Below are 24,700 nucleotides of genomic sequence, written 5' to 3'. Positions count from 1 at the left end.
CCCCAACTCTCTTTTGATTACTACTTGCATGGTATGTTTTTTTCCATTCTTTCACCCTCAACCTATTTGTGTATTTGTATTTCAGGTGAGTCTCTTGTAGACAGCTTATTATTGGGTCGTGTTTTTTATCCATTCTGCCATTCTCTGCCTTTTGACTGCAAGAGTTTAATCCCTATACATTTAAAGTCACTACTGATGATACAAGATTTTCCTCTGCCATTATACTGTTTGGCCTTGTAAGTCTTATACCTTTTCTTTTCCTCACTTCTGTTAAAGCCTGTTTCTGTATTTATTTTCTTTTTTGTATTGTACCGTCCGTATTGAGTGCCTTCTCATTTCTGTCTGGGTATATTTTTCATGTTTTCCTTGATGTTACCAAAAGATTAAATTTTAGCATCCTAAATATATGACAGTCATATTAGATTTGATACCTTAACTTCAGTAGCATAGGCATATTTTTTCCTATGCCTCTATGTCCCCACTTATACCTTTGTTCATTGTATCCCAAAACTGATTTATCATTTCTTTTTATGCATTGACATTTTAACATGTCTTAGGAAGTTAAAAAATGGAGTTATATACTAAACAACATACTACAATAATACTGGCATTTATAATTACCCAAATAGTTACCTTTACTGCAGGTCTCTATTTCTTTATGCTGCTTTGAATCTTTGTCTAGTGTCCTTTCCTTTCAGTCTTAAGAGTGCCCTTTATCATTGCTCGTAGTGCAGGTCTAATGGTGATGAACAACCTCAGCTTTTGTTGTTCTGAGTGTGCCCTTATTAATTTTTCCCTTATTTTTTTAATTTTTAACTTTTTTATTGTATAGTATAACATATATACAAAGCAAAGATATAAAAAAGCAATAGTTTTCAAAGCGCTCATCAACAAGTAGTTACAGGATAGATTCCAGAGTTTGTCATGGGCTACCATACAGTCCTCTCAGATTTTCCTTCTAGTTGCTCCAGAACATTGGAGGCTAGAGGGTTTAAATATTTTTTTATCCTCACAATTGACTTTTTTCCTTCTTTTTTTTTGTGAAAAATAACATATATACAAAAAAGCTACAAATTTCAAAGCATAGCACCGCAGTTAGTTGTAGAACATAATTCAGAGTTTGACATGGGTTGCAATTCCACAGTTTTAGGTTTTTACTTCTAGCTGCATTAAGGTGCTGGAGACTAAAAAGATATCAATTTAATGATTCAACATTCATACTCATTTATTAAATCCAGTCTTCTCTGTATAACTCCACCATCACCTTTGATCTTTTCATCTCTCTCTTTAGGGGTGTTTGGGCTGTGGCCACTCTAAATGTTTCATATTGGAAGGATCTTTCACCAACATGGGGTAGGGAGATATAACTTTCTGATGTTCTGGAGAGGCTGGGCTAGATTTCAGGACTTATCTGAACCAGATAAGTCCAACTTATCTGGAGGTTGCAGGATTCTGGAAAGTAAACCCTAGTGCATAAAACACCCATGGAATCCCATCCATTGCCCTAGGTGTTCTTTAGGATTGGCTGGAATGGTCTTGGTTGGGGGTTGGCAGGTTATGATAGGTAGCAAGGTCTAACTGAAGCTTGTGTAAGAGCAACCTCCAGAGTAGCCTCTTGACTCTATTTGAACTCTCTCTGCCACTGATGCTTTGTTAGGTACACTTCTTTTCCCCCTTTTGATCAGGATAAAATTGTTGATCCCACGGTGTCAGGTCTGGATTCATCCCTGGGAGTCATCTCCCACATCACCAGGGAGACTTTCACCCCTGAATGCCATGTTCCATGTAGGGGAGAAAGCAATAATTTCACTTGCAGAGTTAGACTTAAAGAGAAAGGAAAACCATTAAACACCTTCACCAAATAAGAAATCTAAACCTCCTCTTAATTCTTGTCCCTCCCCCCATTAATTATTTCTGCTGTTTCTGTGGTTGTGCTGATGGTTTCCTTATGAACATAGCATGCGATAGCAGTTTTCCCCCTCCATGCTAGACTTAAACACTCTTTGTACAAGAATCATATCTTTGAAGTAATTCTTGTGAGAACTAATTCATATTTCTGATATTAATCAGTGGTACACGTAGATCTGTATAACCCCTTTTAATCTTGTTCATCTTCAGTATGGTAATATTACTTATAGACACTCTAGAGAACCACCTTCACCCCTGTCTATTTCCTTACATTGGAGTTCATCCTCATTAGCTAACCGTTCACCCATCTCTAGCTTCTGTGTACCTCTAAGTCCCTTATATTCTATATTACAAGCCTCTGGCTATACCTTTATGCTAGTCATAAAAGTGGAATCATACAGTATCCTTTTGTGTCTGGCTAATTTAACGCAGCATTATGTCCTCAAGGCTCATCCATCTTGTCATGTGCTTTAGGATGTCATTTTGTCTTGCTGCTTGATATTCTATCATATGTATATACCACATTTTGTTGATCCATTTGTCTGTTGATGGGCATTTGGTTTGTTTCCATCTTTTGGCGATTGTGAATAATGCTACTATGAATATCGGTATGCAAATGTCTTTTGTGTCATTGCTTTCAGCTTTTCTTGATATATACCAACTAGTGCTGTTGCTGGATCATAGGGCAACTCAATATTTAGTTTCCTAAGGAACCACCAAACAGTCTTCCATAGTGGCTGCACCATTATACATGCCTACCAGCAGTGCATAAGTGTCCCAGTTTCTCCACATCCTCTCCAAAATTTATAGTTTCCTGTTTGTTTATAGCAGCCATTCTTATAAGTGTCAGGTGGTATCTCATTGTAGTCTTGTTCTGGATTTCCCTTATGGCTAATGAAAATGAGCATTTTTTCATGTGCTTTTGAGCCATCTGTATTTGCTCTTCAGAAAAAAAAAACTATTCATATTTTTAGCCTTTGGGTTGTTTATTCTTTTGTTGTTGAGTTGTATGATTTCTTTGTATATACAGGAAATCAAACCTTTGTCCAATATGTGATTTCCAAATATTTTCTCCCATTGAGTTGGCTGCCTCTTCACTTCCCCTCTCATTTCTGACTCTGTTTATTTGCATCCTCTCCCTTTTTTTCTTTGTCAGTCTTGCTAGTGGCCCATCAGTTTTCGGCAAAGTCTTTTGAGGTGCAGAAGCATTTGATTTTGAGGAGTTCCCATTCATCTATTTTTTTTCTTTTGTTGCTTGTGCTTTGGGTGTAAAATTTAGAAAGCTACCTCCTATTACTTGGTCTTGAAGATGTTTCCCTACGTTTTCTTCTAGAAGCTTTATGGTGCTAGTTCTTATATTTAGGTGTTTGATCTACTTTGAGTTAATTTTTGTGTAGTGTGTAAGATACGGGTCCTCTTTCATTCTTTTGGCTATTGATATCCAGTTCTTTCATACCCAATTATTAAAAAGACTATTTTGTCCCATTCAGAGGATTTGGGGGCTTTGTGAAAAATCAGTTGACCATAGATTTGGTGGTCTATTTCTGCACTCTCAAGTCAATACCATTGGTCAAGCTTCTATCTTTGTGCCAGCACCATGTTATTTTGAGTACTGTGGCTTTATAATAAGTTTTAAAGCCAGGGAGTGTTAATCCTTTCACTTTGTTCTTTTTTTTTAAGATGCTTTTAGCTATTCGGGATCTCTTTCCCTTCCAGATGAATTTGGTAGTTAGCTTTTCCAAATCTTCAAAATAGGTTGTTGGAATTTGATTGGTACCTGTTGAATCTGTAGATCAATTTGGGGAGAATTGACATTTTAACCACATTTAGCCTTCCTGTCCATGAGCTGGGAATGTCTTTCCACCTACTTAGATCTCCTTTGATTTCTTTTACCAATATAATGTGGTTTTCTGTGTGCATCCTTTACGTTGCTAGTTAAGTTCATTCCTAAGTACTTGATTCTTTTAGTTGCTGTTTTGAATGAAATTTTTTCCTTAACTGACTCCTCAGCTAGGTCATTGCTTGTGTATAGAAATGTTACTGATTTTTGCACGTTAATTTTATATCCTGCCACCTTGCTGAATTTGTTTATTTGCTCAAGTAACTTTGCTGTAGATTTCTTAGACTCTTCCAAGTATAGTATCATATCACTTGCATGTAAAGAAAGTTTTATTTCTTCCTTTCCAATTTGGATACCTTTTATTTCTTTGTCCTTATTGCTCTAGCTAGAATTTCTAGCACAATGTTGAATAATAGTGGTGACAGTGGGCATCCTTGTCTTGTTCCTGATCTTAGGGGAAAATTTTTGGTCTCTCTCCATTGAGTACAATGCTGGCTATCTGTTTTTCATATATTCCCTTTATCATATTGGGGTAGTTACCTTTGATTCCTATTTCTTGAGTGTTTTTAATCAGAAAAGGATGCTGAATTTTGTTGATTGCTTTTTCAGCATCAGTGTAGATGATCATGTGATTTTTCCCTTTCAGTTTGTTAATGTGCTGTATTAATTGATTTTCTTGTGTTGAATCATCCTTGCATTCCTGATATAAAACCCTACTTGGTCATGGTGTATAATTCTTTTAATGTGTTGTTGGATTCAATTTGCTAATATTTTATTGAAAATTTTTGCATCTCTATTTGTTAGAGAGATTGGCCTGTAGTTTTCCTTTCTTATAGCATATTTACCTGCTTTGGGTATTGAAATGATATTAGCTTCATAAAATTAGTTAGGTAAAGTTCCATTTTCCTCCACTTTTTGGAAAAGTTTCAGCAGGATTGATATTAGTTCTTTTTGGAATGTTTGACAAAATTTTCCTGTGAAGCTATCTGGCCCTGGGCTTTTCTTTGTAGGAAAATTTTTTATTATTCATTGAATTTCTTTTCTTATGATTGGTTTGTTGAGATCTTTTATTTCCTCGTGAGTCAGTGTAGCTTGTTTATGTGTTTCCAGGAATTTGTCCATTTCATCTAAGTTGTCTAGTTTATTGGCATATAGTTGTTCACAGTATCCTCTTATGATTTCCTTTATTTCTTCAGGGTCCGTGGTAACACACCCACTGTCTCATTTTGTTTATTTGCATCCTCTCTTTTTTTCTTTGTCAGTATTGCTAGTGACCCATCAATTTTATTGATTTTCTCAAAGAATCACTTTTGGTTTTATTGATTCTTTTGTTCTTACATTCATTTATCTCTGCTTTTTTTAATCTTTGTTATTTCTCTTCTTCTGTTTGCTTTGGGGTTAGTTTGCTGTTCTTTCTAAAGTTTCTCCAGGTGTGCTATTAAGTCCTTGATTTTTGCTCTTTCTTGTTTTTTAATATAGACATTTAGGGCAATAAATTTCCCTGTCAACACAGCCTTTGCCACATCCCATAAGTTCGGATAAGTTGTATTCTCATTTTCGTTCATCTCCAGAGAGCTCCTGATTTTTCTAGCAATTTCTTCTTTGACACACTGGTTGTTTAAGACTGTGTTATTTAATCTCCACATAGTTGTGAATGTTCTCATTCTTTGGTGGTTATTGAGATCCAGCTTTATCCCACTGTGATCAGAGAAAGTGCTTTGGATAATGTCAGTGTTTTTAAATTTATAAAGACCTGTTTTATGCCCCAGAATGTGATCTATCTTGGAGAATGTTCCATGAACACTAGAGAAGAATGGAAATCCTTGTGCTTTGGGTGCAATGTCCCATATCTGTCTGTTAGGTCTAAGTCATTTATCAAGTTATTTAACTTCTCTATTTCCTTGTTGCTCTTCACCCTGGTTGTTCTGTCTATAGAGGACAGTGGTGTATTGAAGTCTCCTACTACTATCATTGAAACATCTTTCACTCCCTTCAGTTTTGCCAATGTCTGTGTCATGTACTTTGAAGCTCCTTGTTCGGGAGCATAAACATTTATGATTATTATGTGTTCTTGGTGAATTGACCCTTTAATTAGTACATAGTGTCCTTCTTTGTCTCTTATGATGTCTTTACATTTAAAGTCTATTTTGTCCAATATTAGTATAGCTGTTCCTCCTTTCTTCTGGTTAAACTTGGGTAGAAAATCTTTTTCCATCCTTTCACTTTCAGTCTATTTGTATCCTTGTGTCTAAGATGTGTCTCTTGTAAGTAGCATATAGCTGTATTATGATTCTTAGTCCATTCTGCCAATCTGTCTTTTAATTACTAAGTTTAGTCTGTTAACATTCAAAATTATTACTGAAAAGGCTTTTCTTAATTCCACCATCTTATCTTTTTTATTTTATTTGTCAGATCTATATATTCTTTTCCCTCTTTTTCTTTGATTTTTAAAAATCACCCTTAGTGGTGCCCTTCAATTCTATGCCCTCCTCCAGACCTCCCTCTCCGGCTTTTTTTTTTTCAGCCAGTAGAACTCCTTTTAGTATTTCTTCTAGGGCCGGTCTCTTGTTGACAAATTCTTTCAGGACTTCTTTGTGAAAACTTTAATCTCTCCCTCAGGTTTGAAAGACAATTTGGCTAGGTACAGAATTCTTGGCTGGAAGTCTTTCTCTTTCAGAATCTTGAATACATCATACCACTGCCTTCTCGCCTACAAGGTGCTAGTTGAGTAGTCTAAACTCAGTCTTATTTCGTTTCCCTTGTATGTAGTAGACTGTTTTTCTCTTGCCGCTTTCAGGATTTTCTGCTTCTCTTTAGCATTTGACAGACTGATTAGTATGTGTCTTGGGGAAGGCCTATTTGAATTTATTCTGTTTGGAGTTTGTTGGGCTTCTTTGACTTGTATATTTATATCCTTTCTGAGGGTTGGGAAGTTTCCCCCATTATATCCTCGGCTGCTCGTCCTAGCCCTTTATTCCTCTCTTCTTCTTCTGGGACACCAATGAGTCTTACATTTGTATGCTTTGTTTTGTCTATTATTTCCCTGAGATCGAATTCATTTTTTTCCATCTTTTTTTGCCATTTGCTGTTTTGAGTCTTTGAAGTCAGTTATCCTGTCCTTCATATCACTTATTCTTTCTTCTGTCTCTTCAAATCTGGTGTTGTGTGCCTCTAGTATGTTTTTTATTTGGTCAGCAGAGTCTTTCATCTCTGCGATATCTGCTATTTTTCTGTTCATTCTTTTAAATTCCTCTCTATACTCTTCTACTGTCTTCTTGATCTCATTTATGTCATTTGCCATCCCACTTATTTTATTAAGTAGAGTTGTATGAACATCTTTGATTAGTTGTCCCAATGTCTGTGTCTCCTCTGGTGTTTTAATTTGGTCATTAGGCAGGGCTATAGCTGTCTGTGTTGTGATATGCTTGTTGATCTTCTGCTGTCTTCATGGCATGTAAATATCTTGATTGAGTGCTTGCTTCGGTGGCACATATACTAAAATTGGAACGATACAGAGAAGATTAGCATGGTCCCTGCGCAAGGATGACACGCAAATTCGTGAAGCGTTCCATATTTTTATGATATATATAATACAAAAGGCAAAATGTTAGAGGAAAATATTATCCAAACAGTAATAACACTAAATGTCAATGGACTGAATTCCCCAATCAAAAGACATAGATTGGCAGAATGGATTAAAAAACAGGATCCTTCGATATGCTGTCTACAGGAAACACATCTTAGACCCAAAGATAAACATAGGTTGAAAGTGAAAGGTTGGGAAAAGATATTTCATGCAAATAACAACCAGAAAAGAGCAGGAGTGGCTATACTAATATCCAACAAATTAGACTTCAAATGTGAAACAGTTAAAAGAGACAAAGAAGGACACTATATACTAATAAAAGGAACAATTAAACAAGAAGACATAACAATCATAAATATTTACGCACCGAATCAGAATGCCCCAAAATACATGAGGAATATACTGCAAACACTGAAAAGGGAAATAGACTCATATACCATAATAGTTGGAGACTTCAACTCACCACTCTCATCAAGGGACAGAACATCTAGACAGAGGATCAACAAAGAAATAGAGAATCTGAATATTACTATAAATGAACTAGACTTAATAGACATTTATAGGACATTACATCCCACAACAGCAGGATACACCTTTTTCTCAAGTGCTCATGGATCATTCTCAAAGATAGACCATATGCTGGGTCACAAAGCAAGTCTCAACAAATTTAAAAAGATTGAAATCTTACACAACACTTTCTCGGACCATAAAGGAATGATGTTGGAAATCAATAATAGGCAGAGTGCCAGAAAATTCACAAATACGTGGAGGCTCAACAACACACTCCTAAACAACGACTGGGTCAAAGAAGAAATTGCAAGAGAAATTAGCAAATACCTCGAGGCGAATGAAAATGAAAACACAACATATCAAAACTTATGGGACGCAGCAAAGGCAGTGCTAAGAGGGAAATTTATTGCTCTAAATGCCTATATCAGAAAAGAAGAAAAGGCAAAAATTCAGGAATTAACTATCCATTTGGAAGAACTGGAGAAAGAACAGCAAGCTAACCCCAAAGCAAGCAAAAGGAAAGAAATAACAAAGATTAGAGCACAAATAAATGAAATATCTTGATTGATTTACTTTGGGAATTGATTTCTTTCAGTAGTCTAAGGTCTTGTGTTTGCAGGATGGTTGCACAGCAGGGAACAAAGTACAGGGTGGGGCAGTCAGTGAGGTGATTTGTTTCAGGGCAGGTATAGACACAGGTTGGGGATGTTAGGCTGATGCTTATGAATGTGGGCACCCAGCAGCCAGGGAGGATGTAGCTGTGAGGTGCACCAGTCTGGGGAACATAACCCTGCTATGTACTGTTCTAATGTAATGGGGCCCTTTGTGCTCATGCAAAGAGCTGTGACAACCAGTTGGCATTATGCCTTTGTGGATTGGGGGCAGATGTGACCCATCTGCACAGGTCATCACATTCTCAGAGCTGGAAAGTGTGGCTGAGGACTGTGCGCACGCGGGGTTCTAGGACTGCTGTAAACTGAGGTTCCCAGAGCTGAATGATGTGATTGGGGGCCCATGCACAAGCATGGGTCTAAGAGTGCCATAAACTGATGTGCAGAACTCAGGGCAGGCACAGTGAAGCTGTGCAATACTGTGGGCAGGGGGACAGGGGTAGCCTGGGTATAGAGGTTAGTGCCCGCAGCCTTTATGCGCTGACAAACATCCTACAGGGAACAGGGAAGGGAAGGTAGTGCTCGAGAGGGGTTTAGGAAGGGTGGGTTGGGCTGCACTTGGGGTGGGGGTTGGGGCTGGTGTGGTGAGGGCACCTGGAGCAAAGGGAATGGAAGCAGGTGACGGGGTTTGGGTACATGTGGTGTAGGGTGAGTCACCAGCCACAGGGCTGTGCTGGTGAGGGTAGCATGAGCCTGGCTTACTTCCTAGTCACCAGCTCCCATCCGTGCCTTCCCACAGGCTCCATGCCTCAGCGCCAGGCTCCAGTTTTCTGCCTCTCAGTTCCTCAGCCTCTGCAACCGGGGCCACCCTTTGTGGTGCAAAATGTTCTCTCAGGTCAGCCGCACTCCCAAATTGCCACCTCAGTTGCCTTCCTGCCCCTTCTCTAACTTTTCCATGGAGCAGGGCTTATCTTGAGCCACTCTATTTGACCATCCCCCGGAAGTCCAACCTCTCCCTCATTTAGGGAGTCTTGCTGAATATAAAATTTTAGGCTGGCAGTTGTTTTCCTACAGCCCTTTTAAGTATTTCAGTCCACTGCCTCCTTACCTCCATGGTTTCTCATGGGAAATAGCACTCAGTGACTGGAAATCTCTTGTATGTAACACATTGCTTTTCTCTTGCAGCTTTCAGAACTCTCTCCTTGTCTTTTGTGTTTGATAGTGTAATCAGTTTATGATGAGGTATGTTTTTCTTCATGTTTATCCTGTTTGGTGTTCTCTGAGCTTCTTGGAAGAGTATATTCACATCTCTTTTCTAAGTTTGGGAAGTTTTCTGTCATTATTTCTTTGACTATTCCTTCTACCCTTTTATGTCTTTTTTTTTTTTTTTTCCTCCTTCTGGTACTCCCATAACATCTATATGCTTGGTGATATACCATATTTATGTTAGGTCTTTAACTATTGTTCCTCTGTTAATTAGGCGAGGTGGCAGGAGTGGGGGGAAATGTTGACCAAAGCCAGTTCTTGCTGAACCCTTCCTAATTTATGAGGATGGTCCTAAGTTATAATGCTGTTTTGTGTGACTGTTCCCAAGAACTTGGTGGAGATCTTACATTAAGGGAAAGGAAAAGAGGAGGTATTCCTAGCATTATATTTTAGACCAATTCTCTTCATGGCGTACTTCTTATATCTACTGAACAAACTGAGAAAGCTTTGTGTCACAGATTCTTCTTCTTTTAGTGCAAAATGACATGCATGCTATGCTCTGTAACCTCTCATTCTAAAATCTCATTTTGGGACAGGTTCTATAGGTCAGGAGTCCTGCATTGCTCACCTGTGTTCTCTCATTGAGGTCTCACAGGTCAAGGTGTTAGCCAGTTTGGGCTCTTGTATGGAACATAAGATCCTCTTCCAAAAATATTCCTATTATTGGCAGAATTTAGTTCCTTGCGTTGGTAGGACAAGGTCTCTGTTTCCTAGCTGAATGTCAGCCAGAGGCCGCCCACATTTCTTAACATGTAGTCCTCTGCCTCTTTAAGCCAGAAGTAGCCCATCAAATCCTTCCCAGGCTTTGAATCCCTTGCTTCCACTTCTGCTAACTAGCTAGAGAAAACTGTCTGCTTTTAAAGGATTTATGTGATTAGATTTGGCGCATTTGAAAAAAATCTCCCCTTTTCATAACAGGAATAATAGCTCATCATATTCAAAGATTCCACCTACACTTGAAGGAGAGGGGATTATCCACAAGCAAGGATCATTGGGGATCAATCTTAGAGTCCCAGCTACAACAGACAGTTTGGCTGAACAAGAAATTTTAGGTTGGCATTTATATTTCCATAGACTTTTAAATGAATTACTCCGTTTTCAGCTGTTCTAGTTTGCAAGCTGCTGGAAGGCAATATACCAGTAATGAAATGACTTTTAAATTACTATTTTATAGTTCTCAGGCCAAAAATGTCCTAATTAAAGCAAGGATATAGAAATGTTCAATCTAAGGCATCCAGGAAAAGATATCCTGGTTCAAGAAGGTCAGTAAAGTTCAGACTTTCTTTCTCAACTGGAAAGGCATATGGCAAACATGGCATCCATCTGCTAGCTTTCTCTCCAGGCTTCTTGTTTCATGAATCACCGCCAGGAACATTTTCCTTCTTAATCTACAAAGATCTCTGGCTTTGTGGCCTCTCATAGTTCTCATGGTTCTGGTGGTTCATGTGGCTCTCTTTCATTCATTCATTCATTCATTCATTTTCACATGGCTCTCTTGCTCTTCCAAAATGCTTCCTCTTAAAGGATTCCTATAAGCTAGTGAACATCCGCCTGGAATGGGTGGGGTCACATCTCCCTCTAATCAAAGGTTAATACTTGGGCAAGTCACAGTTCTGTGGAGATCTAACCAAGTTTCCAACCTACAGTACTGAATAGGGATTAAAAGAAAATAGCTGTCTCTGTAAAACGGATCAGGATTAAAAACATGGCTTTTCTAGGGTACATAATTCTTTCAAACTAGCACACATACTGTCAATATTTTCTCTTTGACATACTTTTAGATTCTTCACTTTATAACTGTGTTCTAAAATTTCACTGTGATTTGCCTTAGTATGTGTCTTTTTTCATTCTTTATACTACTGAGCACTTTGTGGGCTCTTCTTTCTGAAAGATTTTCTTGAGTTTATCTTTCAACTATTCTGTATTAGCTGGTATTCCTTCAACTCTAAGTAAAAGAAAACCCAATTAAAAATGACTTTAAAATAATGATTTATTTTTTCACATAAGTAGAAATCAGAAATTAGTGTTCCCAAAACAGACACAGTGACTCAACAGTGTCATCAAGAAATCAGACTTTGCCCATCTTTCACTTTTGGTGTGTGACAGATATCTCTCCTTCATGGTTATAAGTTGGCTTCAGCTTCTTCTAGCATGGGGTTCTTATACAGCGTGCAAAAACAGAAATATAGAGTTGGGTTCTCCCTAAGCTGTCTTTTCTCTTATCAGGAGAGAAAATCTTTTCCAGAATCCTACCAGTGGAGTTACTCTTACATCTCATTGGCTAGAACTAGGTCATATAGCCATTGTTAACTACAAAGGGAAGTTGGCGAAGTAAATATCTGACTCTAGCAGCCGCAGACTGCTGTTCTCAATTCTCACTACTTGCAGGCTGAGCATGTTCACAGACAGTTCCTTTTTTTACCTAGTGGAGTGCACATAGACATATGTATTACCCAGTCATATCACATGCCAGTAGACTGAGTGTAGTAATATGGCACTTCTGGTACCTTTATGTTAAATTGGATGTCTTGGGACTTTTTTGCAGCCATATAGATCCATTGGGTTAGCCATTTCAGAGTGATAAGGTTGAATATATGAGACTTGGTAAGCTCTTATCTGGGCTTTCCACAGCATGACTTCACCACAGCACCATTACCACCAATGAAGTTGATAAACACGCAAGAAGTTGCCATACATTGTATTAATTTTTTGCTCCTATGTCTTTTTTTCTCCCTTAGAGTTTTACGTGTGCTCTCTCTCTCTTTTTAATGCAATTTCATTGAGATATATCTGCACACCATACAAACCATCCACAGTATACCAAGCGCTTCTTGGTTCATGCAAACAATATATATTTTTCTTTTTTCTCTGAGAATAGTGATTGTATTTTTGTTTGTTTGTTTTTGGGGGAGGTGTGTGGGCTGATAATCAAACCTGGGTCTCCCTCATAGTGGGCGAGCATTCTACTACTGAAACACCCATGTACCCAGATTACATAGTTCTTTAAATCGTCTTCTACTTCTTGGATTGTCTTTGTTTCCTCCTTTCTTGTTCTCTTTTGGTGGAAAGCCATTTCAAATGTTTTATGATTATTGGATGTGCTTTCATATTAAAGAATGAGTTATTCAAAAACTGATTTAAAAGTTTTGTGTGGATGGTCAGCGATTGTTGAGTGGTGGAGTGAACTTCAGGTTGATAAGGAATTGGCCTTTTCATTGAGAAACCTATGTGATGGTTGGGTTCTGCTGTCAGTGTGGCTGAGTGTGGTGCCCAGTCTGGTTGGACAAGCACTGGCTTGACCATTGCTACAAGGATATTTTGTGGCTAGTTGATAAACTGAAAGGCTGGTGTATGAAATCATCAGCCAGTTGATTGTGTCTGTGGCTGATCACATCTGTGATCAACTAAGGTCTGCCTCTCACCAGTGAGATAATCCAATTAAATGCTCTGAAGCAAAGACATTCTTTCACTGCTTCTTTAGCCAGCAGTCCTCTTCTTTGGAGTTTGTGCAGACCCTTCATTGGAGCCACCAGCTTCACAGCCTGCCTTATGGCTTTCGGATTCTTCTTTTCCCACAGTTGCATAGGCACCTTTATAAGTGTCATAGTTACAGATCTCTCCTGTTGGTTCTGTTTCTCTAGAGAACCCTGACTAATATGCTTAATACCAGAAGTGGTTCTTGAAAACCAGAATCTTAAAAATGGGTTTTTACAGTTGGTTTTCTACTCTGATTATACTCAGAGGCACTAATGATTTTCTTTCCAGTAATCAGGCTGACACTAGCAGTCCATGGGGTGAGTTGACAAAAGAGATACTCAAAATGTCACCATTAGATTCTGCTAATTGTATGCTTATATGAGGCAAGACTCTGGATGAGAGTGTTTTTGACACCTTTATGGAATTTTCTGGAATTAAGTGGTGTAATGATGTTGGCTGGTTGTTGTTAGGTATGCTATATACAGTGATGAGGAAAGAGGATGTGCTAAAGGCTTCACATTTGCAACTTCAGTGCCATATGAATGACATAAAAGTTTCCATATTTGTCCTGAAAGAAAATCTGTTTTCCTGTGCTTGCAGACTTGAAATCTCTGAAAACCAAACATAGAGCCTTGTTCTACAAGTAGCGATTTATAGTGAAAACTAAAATCTCAACCTTGCAGGGTATCTATTGTTAACAGGCTTTAATTCAAAAAGAATGGGATCCTGAAATGTGGGATAGATATTTGTGGCTTGATAATGATGATGATGGGGAGATGGAATCTGGAATCTGCTGAGCTAATCTGCTAGATAGACATGTAGTGGACTGCCCTGTGGAATGAACATCCTGACCTCTAACCTGCCTTGAAGAAACACTTCCTGGCCTCCAGTCTGCTCAGAGGAGTCTACCGTCCAACCTCCATCTGATGTGATTCACCCTTTAGTACCTGCTAATCCTATAACCACCTCCCCTGGGGAATGAGTCCTCATTCTGTCTGGAGCAACTAATGGAATGCCCTGAAATAATTGGCTTGAAAGACACTTCTATTTCTTTTCATGACCCACCCCTACCACCCCTCTTTTCTTCAAAACCTATAACTAGACTAAAGTTCCAACAGGCCCCTAAAGGTGAGGTACAAAGTGTGACCCATGAGTAGGTACGCTATACCTGAAAAGAACTATGTGAGTTTTCCAGTCTATATAGACAGAAATCAGGGCAATATGCGTGGGAATGGATATTAAGAGTGTGAGATAATGGTGGAAGGAGTATAAAGTTGGGTCAAGCTGAATTTACTGATAGGGGCCTACTAATCAGAGATTCTACTTCAGTGTTGTAGCTTGAGGGACTAGAAAGGGCATTAACAGTTTGGATGGTTGGCTGAAACTTGAATCCAACGGTGGCTGTCATTACCTAAGGCTAAATACCAGAACTGCCCTGGTATAATGTAGATGAGGGGATACAGAGGTTTAGAGAGATTGGAATGTTAGAGTGGATTTATCATGGAAGACATGCTCACACACCCCAGGAATGTCCAGAGGACACATTTTTGACCAGAATCTTGAGAAATAAATTCATGAGACTAGCTCCATCAACCCTTAAGAGCTCTTTAATCACCCTTCTCTGTAGGACAGATATTACCATAGGAACTGCTGTCATTGAACTGAAATCCTTAAACACAGTGGGATGATTGGATCCCAAGTTGGCAGAAGCCATGTCACCATAGACAGGGTGAGCATGGCCACCATAATGGACAACAGACTCAAAGCAGCAGTCAAAATAATCTGACTCACAGAGACTTGTGGCACTGGCTAATAGATCATGTGGTTGGTACCTGGAAGTAAAGAAGATGGGCTGTCTACTAAATTCTTGTTTGAGCTGTTTAAGCAGAAGAATTCTAGGTCAAGTGAACAGAAGTCTAATTTGAATTACAAAAACAGAGAGTTGCAGTCCCTTAATCAATTCCCAGACTTGAGATAGTTTCCAGACCCAGAGCCCCTCAAATGAGGGGAGGGCCGGGTATCCTTGGGACAGAACCCTTTTACACTGTACAAAGTTTACACTGTTAACCTTCCTCCTAACCTTCCCCAAGGAGACCTACGGCCTTTTCCTATGGTGACTGTGCAGTGGGGAAAAGGAAATTATCAGATATTTGGGGGATTATTGGACAATGGCTCAGAAATGATATTGATTCCAAGAGACCCAAAATGTCACTCTGGTCCAGCAGTCAGCATAGGGGCTTATGGAGGTCAGGTGATCGATGGAGTTATAATTCAGGTCCTTCTCACAGTGGGTCCATTTTTGTGTCCCCATACACATTCTGTGGTCTTTTCCCCAGTTTCGGAATGCATAATTGGAATTGACATACCCAGTAACTGGCGGAATCTCTACATCAGTTCTCTGACTCATGGAGTAAAGCCTGTTATGGTAGGAAAGACCAAGTGTAAGGCACTAGAACTGCACCTACCTAGCAAAATAATGTATCAGAAGCAATACCATATTCCTGGAGGGATTGCAGAGATTAGTGCCACTCTTAAGGACTTGAAAGATACAGGGGTGGTTATTCCCATCACATCCACATTCAACTCTCCTATTTGGCCTATGCAGAAAAGCCAATGGGTCTGGAACACCTGTGCCAGCTGGGAAGTCACCAAACTGGCATCTGCTGGTCTCTTGCTTCTGGACTCCATTGCTTTCAGCCTCTGTACCTGAGGTGATTCCTCACTTTGTTTCTGTAGGGCTGGCTTTCATCTCCTTGCTTTCCTTGGCTCTCTCCAGGTTCTGGCTTGCTTAACATCTCATGGCATCATCTGCTTGGCTACAAGCATATCCAAACATCTGTATCTCTGTTCTCCAAGGGTTGGCATCTGTGTTAGCTCTGCTCTGAAGTTTCTGTGGGTTCTCTCTCTGTCGGCCCTCTCTCTGTTGACTCTCTCTCTGTCAGCTCTGAATCTTTTGTCGTTTCTGCCTCTCTTCAAAATGTTTCCTCTTTTAAAGGATTCCAGCAAACTAATTAAGACCCACCTGTAATGAATGGAGTCACATCTCCATCTAATCAAAGGTCACACTCAAAATTGTGTGTGTCATGTCTCTGTGGAGATAATCTAAAGTTTCCAATCTACAATGTTGAATTAGGATTAAAAGAAAAGGCTGATGCCCCAAGATTAGATGAGGATTAAAACATGGCTTTTCTGGGGCACATAGTACCTTTAAACCAGCATACCCAATATGTCAGTCCTGAGGTCTTTCCATTTACTTTCCATCTGTTGGAGGGGAGGGATTATTATAAACCTAGCTGCCAACATTTCTGGATTTAATTGACTGGCCCAAGAAGGTTATATGTTCGTTGTTCAGATTGAAGCTTTTACTAAATACCCCCAGGATGTGGCATGTTGGAGGTTCACTCCCACTCTTTGCTAAATGTGATGTCCCTCTATTGGAGTCTTTCTCTTTCAGTTTCTTCCTTTCTTTTTTTTTCACCCAGATTAAGAAATTCATATCTTCTGCTAGATTAATGAAGTAATAGTTATTTGCCTGGTGATGGGGTTTGGAGGACATTCTGGCTAGTCAGCTTCTAACAAACGCATTCAACGTGTCCCCTCTTTGTAGACTGTTGCCCGGTGTTCATCTTCCAAGGAATTTGGTGCCTCCAATTCTCACATTTTTCCTTGATTCTGAATGAATATCAGTTTATTTATTCATTTGTATTTCTCCCATCAGGTGCTTTAAGTTACTTGCCTCTGAAGTTAGATAACCTTTGCTGTTCACCCTTTCTCCATCCTGTAAAACAATCTCTATATATTATTTTCCCTTCTTCTGTTTTCTTTATCATTTGGACTTAACATGTTCCTAAATTCCTCTAATATCTTTATGGTGACGGGGGTAGAGTAGAAACCTCTTTCATTCTACCTTGCTGTTCCAGTTTTTCCTTCTTTGATTGTCTAATCATTATTATTCCATCTCGGTTTCACTTTTGCAACATGGAGGACCAGATTACGGCATGGTTCTCTTTTAAGTCAACAAATATTTACATGTACAGCAGTATGCTAAATACTGGGGAATTGAGGAGCAAAATAAAGAAATATTTATAAAAATGAAAAAAAAATACTAGGGAAGTAGACAAAAAAAGCATAATATATGTCCTCAAGAAGCTTCCAGTAAGTGGATGTTCAAGAGCACAAATGAGCTCCTCAGTATAAGCCCAAACTAGTTAGAAGGATACTTAGTAGGGATTTGATGATTTAGCATTGATGTGAGTTGACGGAACTTTAAAAATTTCTCTTTGAGGGCGGGCAGTGGTGGCACAGTGGCAGAGTTCTTGCCTGTCACGTGGAAGACCCACATTCAATTCCCGGTGCCTGCCCATGTAAAAAAAAAAAGATTCTCTTTTAATGTTACTTGATGATGTACTGTTGGTTTACCTTTTGGTGGTGATAAAAATTTGCAAACAATTTTCAATAAATTGCTAATCATTGCGTTGACACAAATGAATTTCATGACTCTCTTATTTATTTTTTTTTAACCTTTGAAAAAATTAATTTTTATATAAGCTTTTGCTTAGATCATTCATGAACATAAAATGCAGAATGTAATTGTTTAAATTTGGTGCAAGTAGCTACAATGAATTCTGACTGTTTTTAATAAGAAACCTTAATTATATCCACTATCAGTAAAGTTGTAATGCAGACATTCCTATATACTGCTAGTGGAAGTGTAAATTGATAGAACTGATTTGGTAAGCAGTTCTATCAATTTTACCAAATTCAGATCTGACTCAGTAATTATATTCCTAGGAATGGATCTGTGCTGGTTTGAAAGGATTTATGACCCTAGAAAAACCATGTTTTAATCCTAATCAATCTTGTGGAAGCAGTGGTTTCTTCTAGTCCATATTCAGCACTATAGGTTGGAAATTTGATTAGGTTATCTCCACAGAGATGTGACTAAATCGTTTGTGGGTATTAAACTTGATTAGATGAAGACGTGTCTACCCATTCTACGTGGGTCTTCATTAGTTTACTGAAATCCTATAAAAGAGGAGACATTTTGGAGAAAGCTTCAGAATGACGGGAGAATGAGGAGAATGACGGGAGAATGACGAGAACAAAGGGAGAGCTACAGTCACAAAAATGAGAGAACCCAGAGTTCACCAGCCAGCAACCTTTGGAGATGGAGAAGGAGAATGCCCCCAGGGAGTTTAATGAAGAAAGAGGCCTGGAGAGGAAACTAGAAGACATTGCCATCTTCACCATCTATCCGAGCTGAGAGAAAAACTGAGAACCTCATTGGCCTTCTTGAACTAAGGTATCTTTCCCTGGATGCTTTAGATCGGACATTTCTGTAGACTTGCCTTAACTGCGTCATTTCCATGGCCTAAAGACTGTTAACAAACAACTTATTAAATTCCCCTTTTAAAAAGCCATTTCATTTCTGGTATATTACATTCCAGTAGCTAGCAAACTAGAACAAGATCTTAAGGAAATAATTGCATGTAAGCAAAAATTTATTCAAAGATATTCATTGCTATGATATTTCTCTAATAGCACACACATACACGCACACAAAACTAGAATAACCTAAATGTTATATAATTAGGAATATTACTAAACAAATATTATGTGCCCTTTAAATAAATAATGTTTGTGAAGATTACTTAGGGATATACTCTATATAATGTTACATAAAAGCAAGATATAAAGAATTTAATATGATTTCTGTTTTATAGGGAAATAAATATAAATAGACATAGAAAAGCTATTAAAAGATTATTTAAATGCAAATGTTAGCAGTGTTTTTTGGCTGAGTTATGGGAGTATGGTGATTTTTCATAAAAAGTGTCTTTTAGACTACAGTTAGGAATGCCTTTTGCCCTCACTTCAATTGCTGTATTAACTAACATGCACTTATATTCAGTATGATAGTGATGCTTTTTTGTTTATGGTTACTGGTCTGTTAGAATCATTTGAAAAGCTGTAGATGTTTTTATAATGGTGTCAAGCTTACACCAAAGTAAAATCCTCAACTCCAGTATAATTTAGTAATGTTAATTTTTTTTGTTGTGAAGTATATACAAAAAAACAAAAATTTCAAAATATATTTTAACATATCAGAAGTTATAGAACTGATTTCAAATTTCGGTATGGTTTGGTATGGGTTCCAGTTCCACAATTTCAGGTTTTTCTTTCTAGCTGTTCCAAGGCACTGGAGACTAAAAAGAAATATCAGTATAATGATTCAGTAGTCATACTCATTTGTTAAATCCTAAGTTCTCTGTTATAACTCCTCCTTCTCCTTCGATCCTTCTCCCAATCTTTACGAATATTTGGGTTATGTCTATTCTAACTTATTTTCATGTTGAAAATGGATATTGACTATGGCATACAGGGATGGAATTGGTTGATATTCTTGGAGATACTAGGTTTCAGGACTTAACTGGCCTAGAAACCAAATGAAGGTTTTAGGTTTCTGAAAATAAAGTTAGTCCACGCAACTTTTGTAGAATCTCAGATACAGCCCTGGGTGTTCTTTAGAGTTACCAAGGATGATGTTGGTTGGGGTTTAACAAACCATGGAAATCAGTGATAACTAGTTGAAGCTTGCATAAGTGTAGCTTCCAGAATAGCCTCTCTACTCCTATTAGCCTTATTTTGTTACATTTCTTTTGTCCCTTTTGGTCAGAAAGGCATTGTTGATCCTATGGTGCCAGGACCAGGCTCATCTCTGGGAGTCCTGTCTCATGTTGCCAGTGAGACTCATACCCCTGGATATCATTTCCCACATAATGGGGAGGATAATGATTTTCTTTGCAGAGTTGGGCTTAGAGAGAGAAAGGCCACATCTGAACAACAAACAAAATTTTCTGGAAATAACTCTTAGGCATAATTATAGGTAGGCTTAGCTTCTCCACTACGGAATACGTTTCGTGAGAACAAGCCTCAAGATCAAGGACTTGGTCTATCTGGAGTCTCTCAGGTGGGAAAGTTTAATACTTCCGTATTTTCTCTCCGGTCCCTCAAGGGACTTTGCATATACTTTTTAATTATCTGCCAACATACTCTGGTATTTATCCAGTATGACATTAAGCTATACAGAACTACAAACCCTCGTTCCATTTTGGGCTCCATGTATTTTGGTTGTTTAAATGAGTTATCCAGACAGGTTGAGTTAGATTGTGTGCTACAGAAAATTTAGCTTTTGGGCAAAATAAAGCTCTCTTACTGTGGTCTCATACATTAGGTGAAGTTCTAAAATACAGACACTGTCATCCTTTACCCTGTATTCTGACTTACCTTAGCCCCACCCAGATCCGCCTTATTCTTATTTCTAATTGCAGCCTGATCTCTTTTTCAGTTTCTTTAACGGTTGTATGTAGCAAGGCTGACTTTCAGAGCTGCAGAACTCCAACTCTGAGTCATAGTTGTCACACAGGTATAATTAGTAAGGTTAATTTTAACAGAACTTTTACCTTTACCTAAGGGTTTGAATACCATGAATTTAGTCAGTGCTTGCCTTTTTTTTTTTTTCATGTTTATCTTATTGCTACAATAATTCTTCTATTGTTTAAAAAAAAGTTAAGAAATGATGAAGAGTAAAAATAGTTATTTTAGGGAGGGATACATGTGTAGATCAGTGGTGGAATTCTCACCTGCCATATGGGAGTCTGGGGTTCAATTCCCAGCCCATGCACCCCCCCAAAAAAACAGAAAAATGTTGTGAACAAAATTCCCTTTGACATACATGTCATATGTTCATCTCTCTGTGTGTGTTTATAGATAAAGATATACATATATATGTAGGGAGACATTAAAAAATTATTTTATAGCAATTACTGATAAATTATGCTTTTAAGAGAGCCATTTGTGCCAACATCGCTTTTTTAAAAGCAGTTTTACTGAGATATATTCACAAACTATACAGTCCATCCAAAGTGTACAATCCATAGTTCACAGAGTTGTGCATTCAACACCACAATCTATTTTAGAACGTTTTCTTTATTCCAAAAAGAACAACTGTATGTGTTCTAGTTTGCTAGCTACCACAATGCAATATACCAGAAACAGAACAGCTTTTAAAAAGGGGAGTTTAAAAAGTTTCCCAGTTAAAGCAAGTCAATAGAAATGTCCAATCTAAGGCATCCAGGGAAAGATACCTTGATTCAAGAAGGCCAAAGAAGTTCAGGGTTTCTTCTCAAGTGTAAAGGCACATGGCAAACACAGTCAGGGTTTCTCTCTCTTCTGGAAAGGTATGTGGCAAGCACAGCATCATCTGTGAGCTTTCTCTCCGGGCTTCCTGTTTCATGAAGCTCCCCAGCAGGTGTTTTTCTTCTTCATCTCCAAAGGTCACTAGCTGATGGACTCTGCTTCTTGTGGCTATGTCATTCTTCTCTGTTCTCTGAATCTCCTGTTCTTTCCAAACTTCCCTCTTTTGTAGGATTCCAGTAAAATAATCAAGACCCACCAAGAATGGATGGAGACATGTCTCCACATAATCCAGTTTAACAACTACTCTTGATGGAGTCACATCTCCAGGGAGATGATCTAATTAAATTTCAAACATACAGTTCTGAATAGGGATTAGAAGAAACGGCTGCCTTTACAAAGTGGGATTAGGATTAAAACAATATGCCAACAAGCTAGACAATTTAGATGAAATGGACAACTTCCTAGAAACATATGAACAACCTACATTGACTCAAATGTACCTATGGACTATAATTAATGTTAATATTGTAATACTTTCATCAGCAGTAACAAATGTACATACCAATACATTTGGTATGTACAATAATGGGGGGGGTAATCAATAATGGGGGGGTAAGACGTATTGAAGTATTAGGGTTTCCTTTTTTATTAATATATCTTTTCTGGAGTAATGAAAGTGTTCTAAATTTGATCATGGGGATATATGCACAGCTATGTGATGATTCTGTGAATCAGTGATTGTATACTTCAGAGGTTTCTATGGTGTGTGAATGCATCTCAATAAAATTGCATAACAAAGAAAAAATATTACCCATAACTATATTCAGATAGTTTGCATTTAATGTATTTTCCCATATACTACCTTTTTTGCTAATTCCTTGTAATAGTGACATATATTTGTTGTAGTTCATGAAAGAACATTCTTATATTTGTACTATTAACCACAGTTATCATCCACAACAAGATTCACTATGTTGTGCAGTCCTATGTGTTATCCTCTAGCTTTCCTTCTAATGATATGCATAACCCTGAACTTCCCCTTTCAACCACATTCATGCACATAATTTCAGTGCTGTTAGTTACATTCACAATAGTTTGCTACTATTACTTTTATCCATTTCCAAACATTTACAATCAACCTAATTAAAAATTCTGTGCCAGTTAAGCCATCTGCTCCCCATTCTCTATCCTCATTTATCTCTTGGTAACCTATATTCTAGATTTTAACTCTGTGAGTTTGCATATCATAATTAGATCATACAATATTTGTCCTGTTGTGTCTGGCTTATTTCAGTTAACATAATGTCCTCAAGGTTCATCCATGATGTCACATGCATCAGCACTTAATTCCTTCTTACAGTTGAATAATATTCCATCGTATGTATATACCACATTTTGTTTCTGCATTCATTGGTTGATGGACACTTGGGTTACTTCCACTTGGCAATTGTGCTGCTGTGAACACTGGTGTGCAGATGTCTGTTCATGTCTCTGCTTTCAATTTTCTTGGGAATATACCTTGTAGTGGGATTGCCAGATCGCATGACTGTTACCTATACTTAACTTCCTGAGGAACCGCAAACCTTTTTTCACATTCCCACCGGCAGTGAATGAATGTTAATGAAGAAATAGACTGCTGTATCATTTCTTGGGTTTTGGCCCTTTTTGTAGCTAGTAGTTGCAGATAAAATGTGTTTTGTTTTGCCTTTTTTTAATATGTAACTACTGCTCTTGCTGGACAGATGAAGAGATGAACAGTCAGCCTCCAGCTACTGTTTTATAACTCTGAAAGCAGCCAAGAAAGACAAGCACAAACATTGTAATTCTGACATAATTGAAAACTCTTGTGCCCCTAGAATGTAGACTATGAAATCCAGTCTCAGAAAGTAGAAGGTTATAGAATGATTCTGATTCTTTGAGTTACAACAGAAAAACTTAGTTTTCACAGAAATTTTCACTCATAACATATATTTAAATACCAATTTTCCTGATTTTTAGGGAGGTTACATGAGGTACCTGCATATTATGGCATGTTATTTATTTTTAATTTCTTCTCTTTTACAGAACTTTTTTTCTTTTAAGGGTTCTTACTAAGAAAATAAAGATTTTGATTCGAAGCATGTGAATTTTGTCCTAAATTCCTAAGAGATCATGAAACTGTTGTTTTTTAAATCATGGTAAACTTATCATAAAAGAATTAGCATTTAGGATGTGATATTGATCTTTTAAATTATTCTTAAAAGTCATGCTTCATGAAGCAGTAGTGTATATAAATATTTATAATTTCTTTTGGGATGCTTATAGAAACCCTCTAGAGGTTCGGTTGTGTTGTTTTGTTTTAACCCTAGACTTGTATTCTACACACTCTTAAAGTTGTGCATTTAAAGTTACTAAAATCCATTTCATTTTATTATAATCTATTTAAGAATGCCCCATATTGTAAACCTGTTTTCTTTGTGTGAATTTATCTAGATATGTATTATCAGTAATATAATTAAAGCTATGTATATCCTTAAGATAAAGAAAGGAAAAAAAAAAAAAAACTCTAACAAGTAAAATTTTTAAACAAATAAATGCACTCTTGGAGGCTTCCAAACTTAGTTTATGTCACCAAAGCAAAGAGTCTTCCTTGAATGAAGTTAATTACCTGCAAGGTGCATATTAGTCACTCTTTAAAATTCTTATAAAAACAAAAAAGTATTAATTATCCTGTATAAAAACAAGCCATACTCTTTCTGGCAAACATTCAATTAACTTTTTAGTGCTTGCTATTTAATACTGTTTTTGACCAACCAACCGTTGCAAACTGCTTTCCTTTGAAATTGGGCCTTGAGTAGAAAACAGCATTGTGTAGCTGTTTAGATGGTCAGTTATATTTGGTCATGAACTTTTTCCCATGTCTTTGAGTTCAAAGCCTAGTTATACTTTAGACTCACTTTGAGCTGTGCATTTATTTAGCACAGGTACTTTGTATATTGGCAATTAACTGTGTTGACTTCCAAGATCTAAGACCTGTTGGTAATAATCAGAATAATTCTTAAATTAGTATTTCATATTAAGACATTGTAAAATGTTGCATTATTCAAAAATTTTTCACCCAGTTGACTAAGAACCAGTCACATAAACATTTTTTTCTTTTTTAGAAAATAAGTGCTTATGTTGCTTTTCTTTTTGATATTTTTGTCTGATAAATGTCTCCTGTGTTTTGAAAGGTATATTCCAAATTTGACAATTTTGCAGGTTAGCGTTCACTGTCTAAATACACAGACATGCACACACACATGCACACATACACATGCACAC

At 37.6% G+C, this 24,700-nt stretch overlaps 1 protein-coding gene and 1 non-coding gene across 3 annotated transcripts in view; both read left to right on the top strand.

Annotated features, from left to right (window-relative positions):
• Positions 1-24,700, top strand: part of TAF3 (TATA-box binding protein associated factor 3) — a 254,581-nt gene that overhangs the window by 88,175 nt on the left and 141,706 nt on the right. The gene's annotated exons all lie outside the window — the stretch shown is intronic.
• Positions 7,220-7,326, top strand: LOC143643102 (U6 spliceosomal RNA). The gene has a single exon (XR_013156139.1). It is a non-coding gene; the product is annotated as a U6 spliceosomal RNA (small nuclear RNA).

The sequence above is a fragment of the Tamandua tetradactyla genome, chromosome 7, assembly GCF_023851605.1.
Source record: "Tamandua tetradactyla isolate mTamTet1 chromosome 7, mTamTet1.pri, whole genome shotgun sequence".
Classification (NCBI taxonomy): domain Eukaryota; kingdom Metazoa; phylum Chordata; class Mammalia; order Pilosa; family Myrmecophagidae; genus Tamandua; species Tamandua tetradactyla.
This window is presented reverse-complemented; position numbering and strand designations above follow the sequence as displayed.